The following is a 20,640-nucleotide window of genomic DNA, read 5'->3' on the forward strand; positions in this document are numbered from 1 at the left end:
TGTTTTTGCGGAAAAGCGTCCGTGCCAATCTAGACGTTCTTTTCCGCAAATGCTTTTAACCGCCATGGTGAATGGAGCATGAAGAGGCAAACTTAGGAGCACAAAAAAGGAAGGAAATGAAGAAGGAAATAGTGTTGTAAGGAGAAATCACTTTATTAATATTAAACTATTTTCTATTTTGGAGCGGTCAAATGTGCCATCTGGTGGTCATTGTGGACATTGCCATATTTAGTCTGGAGCTTGAGTTCTGTAAGTAACTGTAAAATGGCTCCATCTTGTGGCCCAAAGTAAACTTTCTTTTATTTAACATATTGATTACAATAAATGGTCTGGTAGCACTGTATAGACTAACAAAACATGTAGATGTTTTGTTAGTTTATAAAGTGCTACCGGACCATTTGTTGTTTCTAAAGTTTATCCTGTACAGACTAACTCAGCTACCCCCTGATATTTATTACAGTAATGCCTAGAAGCTAGCCCTGTTGTGCTAGGTGCTGTACAAACAGCATATTACAGTCCCCACCCTGGGGAAGCTTGCTGTTTAAATAGACAAGGCAGACCCAGGGAGAACACACCAATGCTACGGCTGGCTAGACTGCAAGGGTTTCCCACAAGAGGAAATGCAAATGGAGTGCTCATTTGCATATGTCACGCTCCGTTTGCATTTCCTCTTCGGATCCCTTTTGCGCAAGAAAGAGCTGTGTAGCTGGCTTGGAAAAACGGTTCTTACACAAGAGGGAGGTTTTGCGCAAAAAGGAGCCATCTACACAGCTATTTGCACAAACACCTCTTGTGCAAAAGAGATCCAAAGAGGAAATGTAAATGTGAGCGCAACATAGGGAAAAGCCTTGCAGTATAGACTAGACTTAGCGTGCGCTGTGTGACGGCAGCAGTGGCATGTTAGTTTTTTGAGGGGGGGGTTACTTGTGAGGGGAAGGAAGTTGAGAGGAACAGGGCTGGGAAACAGTGGTGACGGGCAGATGAAGAGTCTGTGCCAACCATCTCACTCCCCATTCCCCACAAACAGCCAGTCCCAATGGTAGAAAGTTCTCTCTGTCCAGAGTTTCCTAATCTCTCAGGGCTCGTCTACACTGGCCCCTTTTCCTACTTTGAAGTAGGAATAAGAGATCCTCCGGAAAAGGGCTTTTTTCCGGAGGATCGGGGCCAGTGTAGACGTTCTCTTCCGGCTTTTCTAAAAGCCGGAAAAAAGCGGCGGACATTTTTATTTAAATGCCGCGGGGGATATTTAAATCCCCCGCGGATTTCCCTATTACGACCTGTGAAATTAACATGCCCCTTTCGGAAAAGGGGCTAGTGTAGACGTAGCCTCAGAGTATGGAGGCTCTCCCCTGCACAGTTCTGGGTCCAGGGAGAGGGGTGATCCACCTGTGCCCTATTCCCTCCTCCTACCCCCATGCAGCAGTACCTCCTGGCTAACATTTCCAAAAGCCCCTACGTGATCTAGGCCTCGATCTCATTTCAGAGGTGACTTCACGTTGGAGTCAGTCAATGGCATTTAGGCCTCTATGGGCCTCTCTCCCCCTGGACTTCAGAACCTAAACATCTGCACAGCTATTTTTAGTGACAGGACAAGCCCAAGTCAATAGACCCGGGCTCTGAGAATGCTCTGTCCCCTCTCGCCCTTTAGGGGCTTTTGAAAATGTTACCAGTGCAGTGAGAGCTCAAGTTTAAGCTTTTTGCCTCTTCATTTTTCCCACCTGTGGTTATTGGAGGCCACGCTTTAAACACCAGCTACCAGCATAAGTTTTGCTTTGCGTTAAACATTCTCCAACCAGTCCGACAGTAGATCAACAGCTAACTGCTGTTGGGGAAAGCCTGGCCCTAATGAACTCGGTGGCTATGTCTACATCGCGCATTGTTGTGCAAGAAGATATGCAAATGAGGCAGGGCAATGAATATTGCCGTATCTCATTTGCATACCGAATGAGCCGCCATTTTTGCAGAAGGGGCTTTTGCGCCAGAAGGAGCTGTCTGCACTGCTCCTTGTGCAAAAACACCCCTCTTGTGCGGGAGCTGTTCTTCCTGAAAATAAGCGGCAGAACGGCTCCTGCACAAGAGGGGATTTTTGCACACGATGGAGCAGTGCAGACAACTCCTTCTTGTGCAAAAACCCCTTCTGTAAAAATGGCGGCTCATTAGCTATGCAAATGAGGCACGGCAATGTTCATCGCGCCCCCCCTTTGCATCTCTTCTTGCGCAACAATGCACAGTGTAGACATAGCCACTGAGTCTCTTGTTAAAATAAACTGGGACAGAATTTCACCTTTTGACAGTACAACCCCAGACCAGTACTTAAGGGAGCTGAGACCGAGCTGGGCATGATGGGGACCGGGGGAAAAGACACTGGGCTAATACTGGGAGCCTGTGCTGAGGCAAGCTGTTGAAAGGGTCAGGAAAGCTGGGCGGTGGCAAAGGAACGTCGCTGAGCAGCAGATCCTGAAGGAAGGGCAGGGTCAGGAGTAGGGATGTTAAGGTCTAGTCGGTCTCCCACACACACACTTGCTGCCTCTATGAGCCCACTCAGGCTGCTCCTCCCTGCACTGCCCCTTTGAAATGCACCGAGGTGCATCACCTACTCAATTAGTCAGTTACACAAGACTTAACGTCCTTAGCCAGGAGCCCTGAAAGAGGAGTAAGCTTAGAAAGCTGGACTTGGGAAGAAGGTTCAGACTAAAGGGCAAAGGAACCACAGCAGGACCTGCAGGAAGGAGCTTGTTCCAGAGGGAGAGGGCAGCTGGGGAGCGGGAGACCCCTAAGCAGGCCAGGGAGAAGAGAGACTTGAGCGAAGAAGGCTCAGGAGTAGCTGGACCTCCCGGGAGAAAGCAGAGCTCTGTGGAGGGGAAATGCGGCCCAGCCAAGGAGAGGAGTGTGCAGAGAACTGGAGGATGCGAGAGTTTTGTTCTGAGTTTGGATATTGTTACTCCACAAGGGGAGAACTTAAGCTGCGAGCTGGCTGGAGGTATAAGTTACGGGAAGACAGACCACGGCCACCGAAGGCGGGTAGAGCTGTTTAGCCACCCCTGTCCATGAGGGGGCCAGTACGCTCCTCCACACCTGCCAAAGTTAATTGCAACTTTTATGCTCAAAGCCAATACCTTTGTATCCTCTCTAGAGCCTACTCTCAAAGTCAGAGTAGCCTGCAGAGCGGTGGTCAGTGCGGGCCAGGACAGAGTTTCTCACATCCTGCTAGCCTGTCCGTCCACTCACTCAGGGAGGGGAGGGGAGGAACTGGGAACGGGCAAAGGGCAGGAGGCGATGTTGAAACGGGGGATTTCTTGCTGGAAAGTGCCTCAGAAGCCCAAGGCCTTTGAGCACAAACATTGTTCTGTGACTGCTTCCTCCTCCAATGCCCAGCAACCTCCCGTGAGCCCTTCTCCAGTGTGGAGCATGTTGTGGCCTGAGAGGGCTGGTTGGATGGCTCGCAGGAGGGGTCCGCGGGGCGGGATGCTGCTGTCTCTGTTAAAGGGCCCCTAATACTCAGGGTTGTCAGGAGTCCGGTTTTTGACCAGAACTCCCAGGCGAAGAGGGATCCTGGCGGTTCCATCAGCCCGCTGACCTGGCTGTTCAGAGTGTGGTTGACTGTGCAGCAGGGCTACCCTGGCTCCGTGCATTTCCCATTGGTTCCTGCCTGGCCACGGCCCCACCTGGGGGCTGGACATGCCAGCCGCTTGCTGGAGCCGCGCGGAGTCAGGGCAGGCAGGAGCCTCACTGCGCTGGCAGAGGTAAGCACCAGCCAGCTGGAGTCTGCACCCCAACCATGCTGCCCCAGGTAGGACCCCTCCTAGCACCCGCATCCTGAACCCCCTCCTGCACCTCAAACCCTCATCCCTCATATCTACACTCGAGAGCAGGGATCGGGTCCAGAGTGACCTAGACAAATTGGAGGATTGGGCCACAAGAAATCGGATGAGGTTCAACAAGGACAAGTGCAGAGTCCTGCCCTTGGGACGGAAGAATCCCAAGAACTGTTACAGGCTGGGGACCAACTGGCTAAGTAGCAGTTCTGCAGAAAAGGCCCTGGGGGTTACAGTGGATGAGAAGCTGGATATGAGTCAACAGGGCGCCCTTGTAGCCAAGATGGCGAATGGCATATTAGGGTGCATTAGGAGGAGCATTGCCAGCAGATCCAGAGAAGTGATTATTCCCCTTTATTCGGCTCTGGTGAGGCCGCATCTGGAGTATTGTGTCCAGTTCTGGGCCCCCCACTACAAAAAGGATGTGGATGCTTTGGAGAGGGTCCAGCGGAGGGCAACCAAAATGATGAGGGGGCTGGAGCATATGACCTACAAGGAGAGGCTGAGGGACTTGGGTCTGTTTAGTCTGCAGAAGCGAAGAGTGAGGGGGGATTTGATAGCAGCCTTCAACTTCCTGAAGGGAGGTTCCAAAGAGGATGGAGAGAGGCTGTTCTCAGTAGTGACAGATGCAGAACAAGGAGCAATGGGCTTAAGTTGTGGTGGGAGAGGTCTAGGTTGGATATTTGGAAAAACTATTTCACAAGGCGGGTGGGGAAGCACTGGGATGGGTTCCCTAGGGAAGTAGTGGAGTCTCCATCCCTAGAGGTGTTTAAGTCTTGACTTGGCAAAGCCCTGGCTGGGTTGATTGAGTTGGGATTGGTCCTGCCTTGGGCAGGGGGCTGGACGTGACCTTCTGAGGTCTCTTCCAGCTCTATGGTTCTATGATCCCTGGCCCCACTTCAGAGCCCACACCTTCAGCCATTGCATGCACTCCAGTCCCCGCCCTACCCTGCTCCTGCACGCCAAATCCCTCAGCCCCCTTCTCTACCTCAAACTCCTGCCTCAGCTGGTGAAAGTGACTGAGGGTGGAGGACAGTGAAGGACGGAGGGAAGGGGTGATGTGAATGGGGGCGGGGCCTGAGGGAAGAGGCGGGGCAAAGGTTGGTTTTGTGCAATTGGTACTACGACCCCGATGCTGTCAGGAGTGCAGTCTTGGAGCCTGAGCGTCACTGTGCCATTCTGGCGGGTTGGGAGGGGTCTCCACCAAGCTGTCTGGCAGGAGCAGGAGCACAAGGCTCAGGCGGGCTGTTACGCAGAGCCCAGCACCCAACTGGTTGTGAGCTCTACCCTCAGAGGTCACCAAACTGGGATCTGCAGGCACAACAGCAGCCTTGGCGTGGAGTCGGACACTCCGCTGGGGCGCTGCTCCGATCTGTCGTGACTAAAGGTCACAATCTCTAGGTTACTCCCAGTTCTAAAGGACCAATCATTGGCCCCGGGTCAGCGACACCTTTGAGCCTACACCAAAAATCAACGCTTATGGTGGAGCCTCACTTTGGGAAGGCTAGCCCCTGGCTGTCCCCCTTCCACACACATGGCTGGAGCCCCAAGACCTCCTCCTCCACCCCCTTACCCCCCACCAGAACCACAAGCCCTTCTTGGCCGGCTGCAGCCTGGAGCCCTAGGACAGATACAGACGCGCCTCCTATTCCATTCCCAAAACAAAGCTGTTCCAAGGAAAAGCATCTCTAAAGATGCTTTTGATAGGTCCATGGTGGTCCTGGGGCGGCTGAGGCAACCATGTTTGCTGTTCAGCTCCCTGGAGTCCAGAGAGATTTCTGAGGAAGCCAAGCAGCTGAATAGCACTTACTGTCTCCTCAGCTGCCCAGAACCTGCCTGGGGCATAATCAATCCAAACCTTCACCACCAGACCCTGCAATCATTGAATCCCAGGCTGGCAGAGACTTCAGGAGGTTGAGTCCCGCCCCCTGCCCAAGGCAGGACCAACCCCAACTCCATCATCCCAGCCAGGGCTGTGTCAAGCCAGGACTTAAACACCTCTAGGGACAGAGATTCCACCCCCTCCCTAGGGAACCCGTCCCAGCGCTTCCCCACCCGCCTAGGGAAAGAGTTTTTTCCAACATCCAGCCCAGACCTCCCCCACCGCAACTTGAGACCATGGCTCCTTGTTCTGACACCACTGAGAACAGCCTCTCCCCAGCCTCTGTGGAGCCCCCACCCCCCTTTCAGGGAGTTGAAGGCTGTTCTCAAATCCCCCCTTACTCTTCTGCAGACAAAATAAGTCCAGTTCCCTTAGCTTCCCCTCATAAGTCATGTGCCCCAGCTCCCTCATCGTTTTCATTGTCCCCTGCTGGACTCTCTCCAGGTTACCCACATCCTTTCTGTAGTGTGTGTGGGGGAAGGGGGTGCTAGGTACTCCAGGCCTCTCACCAGTGCCAGGTAGAGAGGAAGAACCACTTCTCACTCTGCTGGCCGTGCTCCTACTAAAGCAGCCCCGTGTGTCATGGGCCTTCTTGGCAACAAAGGCCAAGTGGTGACTCATCTCCAGCTCCTCACCCACTGTCACCCCCAGGTTCTTTCCTGCAGAACTGCCACTTAGCCAGGCGGTCCCCAGCCTGTAACAAGGGCGGGGTAACCCCCGGGTCACTGCAGCACCAGGGGAGGCAGAACCACCCCCAGCCTATCAGATCTGCAGCCCATACTCACTGCCAGTCCCATAATAAACTAAAGATTAGTTAAAGCAGGGAAATCACTGGGGATAAATTGCCTAGGAAGGTTGTGGAATCTCCATCACTGGAGATATTTAAGAGCAGGTTAGACAGACACCTGTCAGGGATGGTCTAGATGGTGCTTGGTCCTGCCTTGAGGGCAGGGGACTGGACTCGATGACCTCTCAAGGCCCCTTCCTATTCTAGTGTTCTATGAAACATGCACAAATGAGTTAATCTTCCATTTTAAAAGATGATAGGAGCTACTGTAATATGCAAATTGTGTATCCTTTAGGACTAACTCCCCTTGCTTTTGCTTTGTCTGCACTGGCATATTTTGTTACCAAAAACTGCCTTTTGGCAAGAAAACAGCGAGAGTGTTTACACTGCAGTGCAACTTTTGTCGGAAAAAACACCCAGTTTTGATGACAAAAAACTTCCAGGCCCGTGAAAGACTTTTGTCTTTTCCCCTCCTTTTATCATCGACAAAGAGCCAGTGTGGACTCTGCTGTTTGATCTGTTAAGAGAACTGGCTGCCTCCAGTATCCCACAATGCCTGCCCTGATGGCTCTGCTCAGCAGTTTGTGATTTCTGCTGCCCTGCAGGCATGTGCCACTCACCTTTCAAAGTTCTGGGAAGTGTCTTGACAGCTGAGTGGGCTGCTCCATTCTTCAAGGAACAAATAATTGGAATACTCCTGTTCTGCCCTGCTTGGAACACAGCACAGCTGCTGCCGGGGGAGGGTGGAGAGGCTGCTGTGCTGCTTTGACGCTCCCCAGCACGGAGAGCCTCCAGAGCTACAAGGGAAACCCAAGAAGCGCGGGGATCAGCTCTGCCTTCCCACAACACTGCACTGTGGGATGCTTACCCACAATGCTTTGCTCTGTCGACAGGGTGCTAGCCATGTGGCCATTGAATGTCGACAATGGTAGGTGAAAAAACTGGTTTGACTGATTTTCACTTTTGGCGACTTTTGCCTGTTGACAGCACTTCTGTCTCGAAACCTTCCCAGTGTAGACACAGCCTTAGAAATCTTGGCTCTACAAGCCGAAGCAGCATAGAAATTCAGTCTTTATTTTATTGCCTTCCCCGCGAGTTCTAACTGATGGAACTTCTCTTCATGGGTGTGGAAGGAACAATCAAAGTCTTTCATTTGACTCACAGTGATTCATTAGGTTTCAGGGCCTGCCTGTGTGCAGCACCTAACACCTTCTGTAGGAAGCAGCCTTTAGAAATACCTGTTTGGCTTGCACAATGACAGAGATTTAAAAAGCAGCCAATCAGTCTAACCGTAGAACATGGGGGTACAGATGTTAAGTGAGATTACTACACAGGGGAATCCTACAAACAGTTCATGAAGGCTAAACCTAAGATCTGTTTTAAGCAGGCTAACACACAGGTGAGCCAGACACGTTTCCAGCCAGGCATTCATGGGTTGGGGAATAGGGACCTTAGCATGATCGGCACCTGCTCTAACAGGGTCAGACCCTGCTCCCAAGTTTGCTCAGACTCTTAGTACAAGGAGCAGAAGTAGCGTGTATGTACTGAAAGTTTGTTACGTTCACATCTGTGTATTAAACCAATACACCTTCCTCCTGACCTAGCTCCTCTGAGTCAGCAGTTCTTTCTCCGTAATCAAAAGGCAGAAAATTAGCTTTCCACTTTGCAGCTGATGCTAATGAATTCACACTGAAAGCTTGAAGTGCTAGAAATCTTGCAAATAAACATTCCTGAATGTGCCCCCGTCTACCCCTCTTTCCCCCTCCACGTCGCAGATGCGGGAGGCCCAGGTGAGGTCATGCTGTGGAAACAATCAGTTATTCATAAGTTAATTCAGTGCTGAGTTTTAATTTGTTCGGTTTTCAAGCCCAGCGAGAGAGCAGTCATTTAGGTCAGAAGCACGTGTCACGTCCACCCTTTCCAATGACCTCCCAGAGCAACTTTCTCTGATGCCGACACTGCTCAGTTGCAAGAGATGCATCTTCTCTGCTAATTGAGGACGATTCCCCAGGCTGCAACGGAGCAGAATCGTGTCCAGAACAAGGTGCCCGAGGGGGCATCAGGCCAGTCTTTGGGACCCTCCAGTGAACTTGTTTGCCTTTGGGAATGTTTAACAAACAGAATTGGTGATCCTAGAGAAAAATCCACTTCCACAGAAGTCTTGTCCTGTCCCCTGCATGGGGTCGGGACTAACTGTAACTGGACCAGTGGCTTTGCTTTCCAGACAAATGTACCCTTTCAGGAGTCTGATTTATCTTGTGTACCCCTCCCCACCACGTCTCACCTCACGTAAAAACTACTCGTTTATAAAAATCAGACATCAAAATACAAGTGTCACAGTTCACTGAAAAACTGCTTAGCTTCCCGTTTATCACGTACTTATACAATCAATTGAAATGTAAATACAGTCTTTATATTCCACTGTATAAAGAGCAGCATAATCAAGGCACTGTATGAGATTTTAGTTTTTCCCTCCCAACTTCACTAGTGCTTATGTAGCCTGTCAAACGAGGCAAATATCTAACTGAGTGGCTAGACCTCCTGGAAGACCTCTCTGTACTTCAGGGGATACAAGTAACCCTGGCAGAGAACAACTGGCTTGGAACCTCCCTAATGGGGTTCCACAACCAGCCTCAGTAATTTGTTCTGCTGCTTAGTTGTCCTTACCATTAGGATGTTTTCCAGACGTCCAACCTGAACCTCCCTTGCAGCAAGCTAAGCCCATTGGGTCGTCTTACCACTGAGGACAGGAGAACAGTTTCACCCTTCTCTTCATAAGAAATGTTAAATTGAAGATAGTTGTGTCACCTCCGTCTTCTGGTCTCCAGATGAACAACTCCGATCCTTGCAGTTCTTTCCTCCTAGCTCATGTTTTCTAGACCTTTAGTTTTTGTTGCTCTCTTCTGGACTTTCCCCGGGTTAGCCACATCTTCCCCAAAAGCATGATGTCCAAACTGGGGATGGTACTCCAGCTGAGGCCTTATTAGTGCTAAACAGAGCAGAAGAATTACTCCTCCGGTCTTGCTGACAACACTCCCACTAATACTGGGACAAAACAGGGCCCCTGCTGATCATATTCTGTTCCCGGGAGAGTAACCCTTTTACAAAACTGCTGAACTGCTTTGTTCCTGAAAGCTGATTGAGGTGGTCAGGGTGAGATTTGGGTTAGCTCTCTGCCCTACCTCCATTGAAAAGCCTCCCAGGGACAGACATACTGTGTCAACGTTCCCGGGAAGACCACAAGAAGCGTAACTGTGTGGCTATCGCTGTAGAAGCGTGGACTTGCCACAGGCATGTGCCTCATAGCCGGGTGCTCCCTGCGGACGGAGACTCTGGCCCCACGGTGACCTGCCTCTGTTCACGACTCAGCTCTGACAGAACAGAAATCCAACGTCCTCAGAGTCAGGTTTTTGGTCCTCCAGCTGAGGGCCTCCTGGTGCCTATTCCCTCAACTCTCGGGGCTCAGAAAAGCCCGTACCCCATTAGAGCAAGGTGGTGAGAAATCCCTCTCGGCTTCAAGATTAAACTAGATGGGTTTATGAAGGGGATGGTTTGATGAGATAACATGATCTTGGTAACTAATTGACCATTCATTATCAGTGGGAAATAGGTCAATGGAGGGATGATAGGAGTTACTATAGAGAACTTTCTGGGTGTCTGGCTGGTGAGTCTTGCCCACATGCTCAGGGTTTAGCTGATCGCCATATTTGGGGTCGGGAAGGAATTTTCCTCCAGGGTAGATTGGCAGAGGCCCTGGAGGTTTTTCGCCTTCCTCTGTAGCATGGGGCACAGATCACAGCTGGAGGATTCTCTGCATCTTGGGGTCTTCAAAGTATTTGAAGGCTTCAATATCTGAGATATAGGTGAGAGGATTATTCTAGGAGGGGTGGGCGAGATTCTCTGGCCTGCACTGTGCAGGGGGTCAGACTAGATGATCATAATGGTCCCTTCTGACCTTAGAGTCTATGAGCTGATAAGGGAACCCAAGCCTGCTCTCTGCCCTATAAGCAGGTCAGGGTCCCTATCATCTGCTCCATCAGACTCTTCTTTACTGCGTCCCCACATTTCTTTCTTTCATAGCCTATTAGCAGGCCGTTCCCACAGTCCCTCTGGCTTCACCCTACCTTCAGGACGAGAACTCTGCACTTTCCCCTGGAATCGCCTTCTCTCAGGGCTCCCCACCAGCTTGCTCCATTCCCCGCGGCTGCTCAGTCTCACCTGGCCTCTTGCTAGACTCCTGCCTGCAGGAGCAGCCCCCGGGCACCTCTCCCCAGGGACAACTCTCTAATCTTGCTCATCTCACCAACCCCCTTCTGCTTCCGACCTCCTCTCTTTACAGCCACCATCTAGCACCTCCCCTGCAGAGCCCACCCATCATGGCCTGTCCGGGACAGTGGCCTCTTTCCGCGTCAGGATGGCACGTTCAGTCCGTCCCCTGTTCCTGGTCACAGCCCTGGGTGCTAGCAAAGTATGAATTTACTTCAGGAAAACAAAAAATTCCAAGGTCACAAGGGCAGACTGTTGGGGTCACCCAGCCCAACCTCCTGCATCACCCATGCTACATAGGGGTTATTCTGGGCCTTACCTCTAGTCTGAATTGGTCTGATTTCAGCTTCCAAGTTGATCTTGTTCTCACTTTGCCTGCTGGATTCAAGAGCCATTGGAAATCTACCAAGGCAGTGCTCCTAACAAACCCTGATCAAGTCACCGCTTCCCCATCTCTTTCATACACAGATCATGCTCTTGAGTTTTCCATTGGAAAGCAGGTTTTCCACACTCTGGCTGTGTCTACACTGCAGAGCTTTTCCAGGATACTGGCGGCATCCCGGAAAAGTTATGCTGCATCCAAGGAACATGTCCGCTTTTTCAGAACAGTTTCTGTAAAAGCAGACGGGTTTTCGGCATCCCTGGATTCCTCCTTGTATGAAGAAGGGATGGTCCAAATTTTGGAAAAGCCTCTTCCGAAAAAAAAGCAGAAAAAGATACGCAAATTGCAGTTCACAATTTGCATATCTTGTTCTGGCTTTTCTTTGCAGTCTGGACATAGCCTAAGTCTCATTTTGTGGCTCCTTCCTGATTCCTCTCCAATTTGTCAAAAAAAAATTTCAGCACAGACATCAGAAAGCTATTCCTAGAACGTACACGCAGCCACCACTGCTATTAAAACCCTGGCCTAGTTCGGTCTGCAGTTACACTCGTGTGATTTCATCATGGGGGCGCACATGTCTGCAAGGGAATGCAAAGTCTGGGCCCTTCCCGTTTCAGTCGTAAGTTCCCCCGTTGAACTCTTCACTGCAGACCTAACTCAGGCTGTCGCCTGTCGTGCAGCGAGGAAGCAGGCTGAGCCGCTTGAGTCCTGATAGTCCTCCAACATCTTCCCACAGATCCCCGTGTGCCCAGAAGAACAGACATGTTTACCCACAGTGCCCTGGGAAACAGAGAGAGCAGCCGTGCAAAGAGCCATGGGATATGCCCGCAGAAGTCCTTGTTGGGAGGCTGGAGCTGGAGAGAGGAGGGAGCCAAATAGGAAACAGTGAAGCAGCTGTAAATGCCAATGGTAAAGACGGCTTCTGGAATGATGTGGGTGTGCGGAAAAGCCAGCTCAGGCTTACAAGTTTACTTACAAGTTACAACCGACTGAAACCCCGGCGGGAAGCGGGCACAAGTCACCCGCATCTGTAGGCCTCACCCCTAGAGTAAAGGGAGGAGCCGCTGAGCCCGATATGCTAGAGGTCTGTAAAACCATCAATGGTGTGTGTGGAGGGGGGGGGATAAAGAGAGGTTATTCCTCCCTTCTCAGAACACAAAACCCAGGGGTCTCCCCAGGAAACTCACAGGCAGCAGGTTTCATACAAACAAGCAGAAGTGCTTTTTCTCCCAATGCACAATTAACCTGCGGAACTCATTGCCATGGGATGTTGGGAAAGCCAACAGGGTTAAGAACTAGAGGACTGCCACGGTTTAAAGGCTTTTACCTTGGGGCCCAGATAAAACTTTAAGAAAAGTCCCCAAACAACAATTTCTGGGTTCTAGCAGCTCCTTCTGTGCCTGGCCTCCGGCGTCTCTGCTGCCGGGAGGACACTGCAGCCAGGCCCCCATTCGCTCAGAGTCTCTTGTGGGTTTCCCTGCATGGAGAGCTGAGTGTTCTGCCGAGCTCAGCCTCCCTTGGAGCTTCCTTTCTCCTCAACGCTCTGGCAAGCCTTTAACGAGGCCCAGGTGCTCCTGATTTAATGAACTGCCTTCCAGCTACTTAGGAAGTTAAGCAGCCCCAGGTGGTGCTGGCTCATTCTCTGCAGCCTGTCCCAGGTAGGCGGGGCAGCGGACTCCCTTAAAGGGCCAGCCCTGCCACATCTCCCGTGCACCTGGCCCAGATCCCACACAGGAAAGCCTCAGCCCCGAGTGCCGTGCACGGGCTCCCCATACGATGCCCAGGGAGACCAGGGTGCCCATGGACGGGGGTCCTAGAAGCTGGGCAGGAAAAGGAGCAAGGTACCAAGCAGAGGAGCTTAGGTGCCCAAGCAGCTGACTTGCTGCAGGTAGCTGATAGGCCAGAGATCAGCGCAGGGTCCTCAGCCGGGAAGGTACCGGAGCAGGTCAGCTGCTTACCTAGCCCCGTTGTCGCTGTCTCCCGCTCGCCCCATTCCCCGGCTGCTCCGTGCGTGAGCTGATCCCATTATCCAGCCCTCTTGCTGCAAGGGCTGGCAGGGGTCCAGGCGTGGATCCGCTGAGAACCGCGCGCAGAGGATTGGGCCCACTGGGAGGTACGTGTTCCCCTGGCTACTCGGAGAATCCGGCTTTAGCGCCTCTGCTGCTTCGGCTGCGGGGCAGCGTTGGCACCTAGCTGGCTTCGGGAGCGTAGGCACCTGGGGGAGTTAGGCACCTGGGCATTAGGGAACAGCAGCTGTGGAAATGGCAGCGTTGCCTGAGGGGTGGATTAGGTGTCTCCTGAGGCAGAGGGCATCTCGGGAGCATTGAGGATCTGGGCTAAGTCCCTTGCCCAGGGTCACACAAAGCCTGTAGCCTAGCAGGGAACCAAGCCCAGGATGCCCAAGTGTTAGACTCGCACCCCAAGCCCTGAGCTTGCCCAAGGGTCCCTGCTTGCTCGGCTCGCTCAGGCCCAGGGCAGCCGCCGGAGGGGAGCGCGCGACACGCCATGGCCGTTGCAGGGCTTCACAAAGGCGTCTCGACTCTCCTCCCCAGCAATATTCTTGGCCTGCCTCCTTGCCAGGGCCCGCGGGGAAGCGGCCGTGCGCCGGCATTCAGAACGGGACCTCTGCGTGGCGCAACCTCGTTCCCCCTGGGAAAATTGTCCCTCTCGTGCAGCCTGGCAGGCCTGCCTGTGGAAGCAGTGAGCGCCCTGGGAGTGCCAGCCTCTGCCCTTCTCAGGCTGTAAGCCAGGCTCTCCATGGCATCGTGGCCAGGCTGGGCTTGCTTGGCCATAGCCGGCCAGCGGAGACTCACAGGGGAGCTAATAAAGGCATCACCTGGTAAGGCGCCTGTGAACCCACCCTCCCCCACTCTGCCAGTGCCCTCCCCCAGGGCTAAGCTGGGCAGAGTGAAAGATCAAAAGGAGAAACAATTAGCAAATGGATGAATTTAATGATGCTAATTAAAATGTATTCAGTGTAGCCTCTGCCTCTGCGCCAGCTGCTGCGGCAGGCAAGCCGAAAGCCGGGTAGCACCCGTCTTGCCCTGGAGTGCGGTGCTGGGACGCAGGACATCTGGCAGCCAGCTACCCCGCCTTGCACGCCAGGCAGCTTCAAGGAGGACTTGGTTTCATTTCAGCTGGGCTCACGTGGGAGCCTCTCATTAGCTCTGTCCCAGCAGGGGCCTGCTGGGATCTCATTAGGCATTTCAATTAGCGAGCAGCCGTTGCGGAGGGAGAGGGAGGCGGGCGTGTGAGCAAGATGGCTGCAATTAGCCACTGGAGTGGAGGTGGCAGAAGGAACCCTCCTTCCAAAGCTGGAGAAAAGAGCCAGCAGCCTCCCCCGTGGCCCCGCTCGCCAGGGGCTAGAGCGAGCTTCAGAACCTTCGGCAGACCCTGCGTGAGACGCCGGCCAGCTCCCGTTTGGCTGGGGGTGCCCACTTCCCTCCGGGGTTTCGGCCCTGTCCACGGCTGCCCCTCACCGTCACGCTACGCGCCTGCCTGGCCCCCTGCAGCTGGCTCTTCCCCAGCGGCCTGGCTACAGCCCTCTCCGCTCCATTCAAAGTGCGACGGCAAAAATCTTCCTCCGCCAGCATCGCCCCGACTCTGGCATGTCCACATTCGCAGAGCGCTGCCCGTATTCCTTCCCGTCTTCCCCATCGAGTGTCTGCTCCTGCTGACATGCCAGCCTTTGCCTCCCCAGACCGGCCCACGTTCATGCCTCAAGTCTGGCCTGTGGCTTTCTGCTCAGTGCTCCCCGGGGGTCACTTATCCCACCTGGAACTCTCCCCCCTTCCCAGCCAGCCCAGCTCTCCAGTGCCCCAAGCAGCCCTGTTACCACAAGGCAAAGTGGGTGCTTCTGACGGTGACTCGAGAAATCAGAAATGGCAGCAGCACCCAGCGCCTGGTTTAGGATGTGGCGGGACCCCCCACTTGGCGGCCCATAACAGGAGGCATGAGGCTGCTTCTCAGGCAAATCAGAATGGGTCCATCCTGCCACCCAGAATCATGTCACCGGAAATCAACAGTCCCGGTGTTGCGCCTCCTCCCCTTCTAGGTCAAAATTCTGCTTGTGAAAGGCTTTTTGGTTTGTGTCCCTGCTTGAGGGTTAGGACAGAGGTGGGGGGTGTGGGAGGGGGGCCTCAGTCATAAGGCAGAAGGACATTTCAGAGCAGGAAGGCTGTACAGCATCTTCCAAAGCCGCGCAGACTCCGGCGTCCTCTGATCTCGTAGGTCCGTAGCGGAGTCCCCTTGGCCCAGCCGACTTTGCCTCCTGCGCTCCCCATCCCCGTGCGAGCGGGATCGACGGGCCGAAGGAGGAAGGAGCGCCTCGCCGAGCGACAAACAAGTTGCTACAGCAACACGGCGCTGACTTTCCAAGCCGACTCGTTCATGTGCAGTGACACGGCAACCGCTGCCCCATTTAAATGATTCAAATGACTCCAAGCAGGAATATTAGTGCAGCTCCTCCCGCACTACGGCCTGAGCCGGACAGGCCCCGTGGAGCTGATGTGCGCAACCTAAGAGCTCGCTAGACAGCAGGTTCCCATCTCCTGGGACCATCCCAGGCGGCTTATCCCCAATGAGCCACCCTTCCCTCTGCTGCCTTCCTCCGTCTGCAGCTCTCCCCTTTGTCACTTCTGCAGGTGCTGGTTCGGTGGGAGGGTTCTGATGTGACTGTGTCTCCACCCGCCCGTCACTTCCCCGGCACCGCAGCTCAGAGAAGGAAACCTTTGGCCACTGCCTTTTCCTGACATGCTTGGTGGAAATGAGAGAAGTCCAGGTCACGCAAAGCCGTGCTTTGGATTCTGGGGCAGCAGCACAGTACGGGCTGGAACTGGCCAAAGAGTCTTCCCTTCTCCCCAGCCCGGTGGAAAATTTAGAATTTTTGGCAGAAGTTTGATGTGTTTGGAAAAAGTGTAAATACTATTGCAGTGCCCCATGGGAGGTGTAGTTCAGGTGCGTCATCAGCCCATTGTCCTCTATAGTCTGGGCTCTCTGGTTGGACTGCATGTCCCATGATGCTCTATTCTGTTCCCTGAGAGAGGAGCACCATGGGGGAGCTTCGCAGACCATGCTGAATGCTGGGAGATGTAGTCCAGCCAAGGAGTCGTACCCTCGGTGAGAATGGAGGCAAGAGACACTCAAGTTACAGCTCCATGAGGAGCCACAGAGACATTTCCAAATATTTCAAGGTTTGTCCCCTCCCCCACCTCCCAAAAAAGTGGCATTTTCCCTGGGACACCTACTTTTTGCAAAAAATATCATTTATTCAACCCCCATCAAAGGTCAGCGGGGGCAGAACATTGCACCAGCTCTGTGACTGGCTTCAGAAGGGAGGCCGCGCCGCCCCCACACACAAGACCGGTTTAGCGAAGCAGCCCTCAGCTTCAGCAGCTTCGTGTCTGAACAGAGCAGCCCGACAACGGAAGTTTCCTTCCCTCCTCTCCAGTCGAATGGGAAGGAGAGTGAGCACCCACGGCTGGAGTGGAGCTGGCCTGAAGGCTAGTTTGCCAGTTGCTTCTCTGGACGCAGGGTCTAATCCAAGTCTAACCTAGCCCAGGAGGGCTACAAAAATATCCTAGCAGATGTTCCTTTTCCGTATGGGAAAATGCCGAGTGAAACAAAGAAATATTCTCCTGCTGAAGCCCAACATCTGTTTGAAGCTGTCTGGCTCTGGTTCAGACTTTAATTATTCTGACAGGTCTCTTCATGCCTTTAATTTCCCATGAAATCCAATTCAAGCAGCTATTTGTCTGCAGACTGCTCCTCGTGTTGTGAAGAGCAAGAGGGCACATGACCCAGACATGCCTTGCTGAAAATCAGCTTCTTGGGACAGCCTTCAGCAAAAGCAGCCTCCGGTTTCCCTGTTCAAATGTCCCACCGTGTTCTTTGAAACGTGCCTTTTTAGCAACATGTAACCCTCACTCCTGGCTCTCCCAGCTGTCCGGATGGCAGCCACTAAGGCATCGTGGCCACGCCAGGCCTCGGGGGCACTGGCCCTGTGATGGAATTTCTGCTCTTTTTCAGCAGACGCGAAGGAGAATCTTTACGTGACTTCTGCTGGTCGATTTCAAGGCTGTGTTCCGGCCACGTGGGGCTCCCAGGTGAACAAGGACATGGCCCAGGGCCAGCCTGATGCAGAGCAAGCAGATGGGGCCCCCCTCCCTGAGATGGGAGGGGTGCAGTGCTTGGCCCAGCAGCTGGCTGACATCTGCTTTTGAGGGCTGGGCCTGCCCGGCAGGTCCCTCCGCTGGGGTGTGATGGAGTTAACCCCCTGTTGGGCAGCGCTAAGCTGCAGTGACTCATGCTTTGGCTTCAGAGCTGGTGCGCACGGCACAGAATGTGGACTGGACCTTTCGTGGGATTGTGCCCTGGTTGCCTTTTTGGGGAGGATCCAAACCAATCAAAGGACTGCCTCTGCCGCCGGCAGAATGACCCCCAAGAACCTCCGTCGTGGCCCAGGAGCTAGGCGCTGTAAGAGCACGGAGCAGAAGGGATCCCCAAGAGGGCTCAGTGTCCATGGAGAAGCCTCATTTCTGGGAGCTTGGTCTGGCAGCGATGGGTAAACTGGAGTCTTCACCAGTCTTGCCTGAGGGAGGACAGCAGCCTCCAAGGGCGTGCACTTGTTTCAAACGCAGTCCGAGGCAATTGGACACGGTCTTCCCTTGCACTTAAGAACCAGAAATAAAAATCTCGGAACCTCTCTGCCTGCAGAATGGCTTCCCCAGCACCCAGCTGGGAAGAGACGCTGCCTCTGTTCTCTCCCATGACGAGAAAGGGGATTTCCCCAAGGGGATGGGGAAAGGCATGAATCATCCTCCCCCAATAACTGACAACCCATCCCAGAACCCGGAGGGGCAGGAAGCTCCCGGGGCGCATACAATGAGTGAAGAGTAGAGCTAAGCCAAAGTCGGGAGTCCCACATTTTTCATCCTGAATAGGGTGAAATTTAAAAAACTTTTTAAAAAATGGAACAAGTTCTAAACTTCACAGTGTTGGGCTTTGAGCCAGCGTGAAGTTAAAGGGCACGCACCAGTGGAGTTGCAATGCCTCAGGGGATCTGTAGTTTGGGTGCTTTGGACTATTTTGTTCACTGTGGGCTGGGCTCTCTGGCTGGACTGTATCTCCCATGGTGCACCACACATGCCCAGGGGAAACAGGTGCATCATGGGAGGTGTAGTCTGGCCAAGCATCTCAGCCTGCCAAGTACAGCGGCATAAGACACGCAAACTACAAGTCCCATGAAGCACCATTGCACTTTAGGCTGATGCAATTTAATGTCAAACTGACCCAACATGGAGAAATTTTCCCACAGAAGTTTCGGTTTGTGTGGCAATGGCATTTTCCACCAGAAAACTCTCTACCAGATCTCATGGCGGGTTAATGACAAAACGTGAACAAGAACTTACCGTTCAGTAGCGCAACTTTCCAAGGCCCTGGGAGACAATGGCTCAGCTCTGTGCCTCTTGCACACGTCCCCTCATGGGTTGGTTTTTTGGCTTCATCTGGGAAGAAAAGTTGGTTTTCTGGAGCCTGCACCGGGCAGATTCAACACCTGGGAGGACAGAGGGACACTGGATTCCATTCTGTGGTTCATTTAGACGCTGCTTTGCTTGTGTCGTCTTGCGGGCAGGAGCATTTCCTGCCTTCCTTCCTTCCCCCACACGTCTTGGAAAAGAGCAGCAGCCGCAGAGGCCTGGCTGCGAGAAGGCCCGGTCCCTCTGCCCCAGGAATGTAAAGGACCCTCCTGCCCTCCTGCTCACCTTGCGGCGTGGGGGAGTCAGGCAGGTTTCTGCATTTGACGATTTGTCCGCCTGCATGCAGCAAAGTTCCCAGCTCCCTGCTCAGGCCAGCCTGCCCGGCCCGCTGCACTCCTGCGGCTGGTGGCACTGCCCAGGGCTGAGATCCGGGGAGGGCACCTGCAGCCGCCTCCCCAAACTCCCGCCTGTCCGGAGCATCGCTGGCTCCAGATGCCTCCTTGCCCGTCAGTGCTTTGAGGGGTTTGCAGCTGGATTCTTCCTCCGTCGCCGCCGGGCCCTGGCGCGATGCAGGCGTAGCAGGGCTCTTGTGTGGAGGAGCCCGGTCTAAGGCAGCTGGAGACTGGCATGCAACTCCCGTCCCTCCAACACACACACACTCACCCTGCTTGGAAACGCTGGGAGCCCCTCTGCCGGGTTGCAAAGCCACTACAGGCTCGCAAAGAGCTCCTGGGGGTGGAAGATCAAGTCTGTCGGAATGAGTGGGATTCAGAGAAGCCCCTTGTCCAAGTCAGGTGCTGCTCTGTGTTACTGCACGGAACCGGAGACCGTTCGAGTTGGAAGAGTCCGACCCCCCGCAGGACCAGCCCAACTCAGTCATCCCAAGCCGGGCCTTACGCACCTCTGCCATAGAATCAGAGAATCCTAGGACTGGAAGGGAACTCGAGGTCAGCGAGTCCAGTCCCCTGCCCTCAAATGTCTCTAGACCATCCCTGATAGACATTTATCTAACCTGCTCTTGAATATCTCCACAACCCCCCTGGGCAATTTATCCCAGTGTTTGATCACCCTGACAGCTAGCAACTTTTTCCTAATGTCCAACCTAAACCTCCCTTGCTGCACTTTAAGCCCCATTGCTTCTTGTTCTATCCTCAGAGGCCAAGATGAACAAGTTTTCTCCCTCCTCCTTGTGACACCCTTTTAGACACCTGAAAACGGCTCTCATGTCCCCCCTCAATCTTCTCTTTTCTAAACTAAACAAGCCCAATTCTTTCAGCCTTCCCTCATAGCTCATGTTTTCTAGACCTTTCATCATTCTCATTGCTCTTCTCTGGACCCTCTCCAAATTTTCCCACATCTTTCTTGAACGGTGCCCAGAACTGGACACAATACTGCAACTGAGGCCTAACCAGCGCAGAGTAGAGCGGAAGAATGACTTCTCGTGTCTTGCTCACAACACACCTGTTAATGCAGCCCAGATCAGGTTTGCTTTTTTTGCAACAGCATCAGACTGCTGACTCATAGGGTACGTCTACACTAGCTCGTTAGTTCGAGCTAGGTAGGGTAATTAGGGCAACCGGAGTTGCAAATGAAGCCTGGGATTTAAATATCCCGGGCTTCATTTGCATGTTCCCAGGTGCCGCCATTTTTAAATCCCCCTTAGTCCGAACTCCGTGCCCGCGGCTACACGCAGCACGGAGTAGGTAGTTCGAATTAAAGATCCTAATTGGAACTACCGTTACTCCTCATGTAGCCGTGGGCACGGAGTTCGGACTAAGGGGGATTTTAAAATGGTGGCGCCCGGGAACATGCAAATGAAGCCCGGGATATTTAAATCCCGGGCTTCATTTGCAACTCCGGTTGCCCTAATTACCCTACCTAGCTCGAACTAACGAGCTAGTGTAGACGTACCCATATTTAGCTTTTGGTTCACTATAACCCCCAGATCCCTTTCTGCCGTACTCCTTCCTAGACATTCGCTTCCCATTCTGTGTGTGAGAGACGGATTGTTCCTTCCTAAGTGGAGCACT

Source organism: Pelodiscus sinensis, chromosome 28, assembly GCF_049634645.1.
Source record: "Pelodiscus sinensis isolate JC-2024 chromosome 28, ASM4963464v1, whole genome shotgun sequence".
In the NCBI taxonomy this organism is placed as follows: Eukaryota; Metazoa; Chordata; order Testudines; family Trionychidae; genus Pelodiscus; species Pelodiscus sinensis.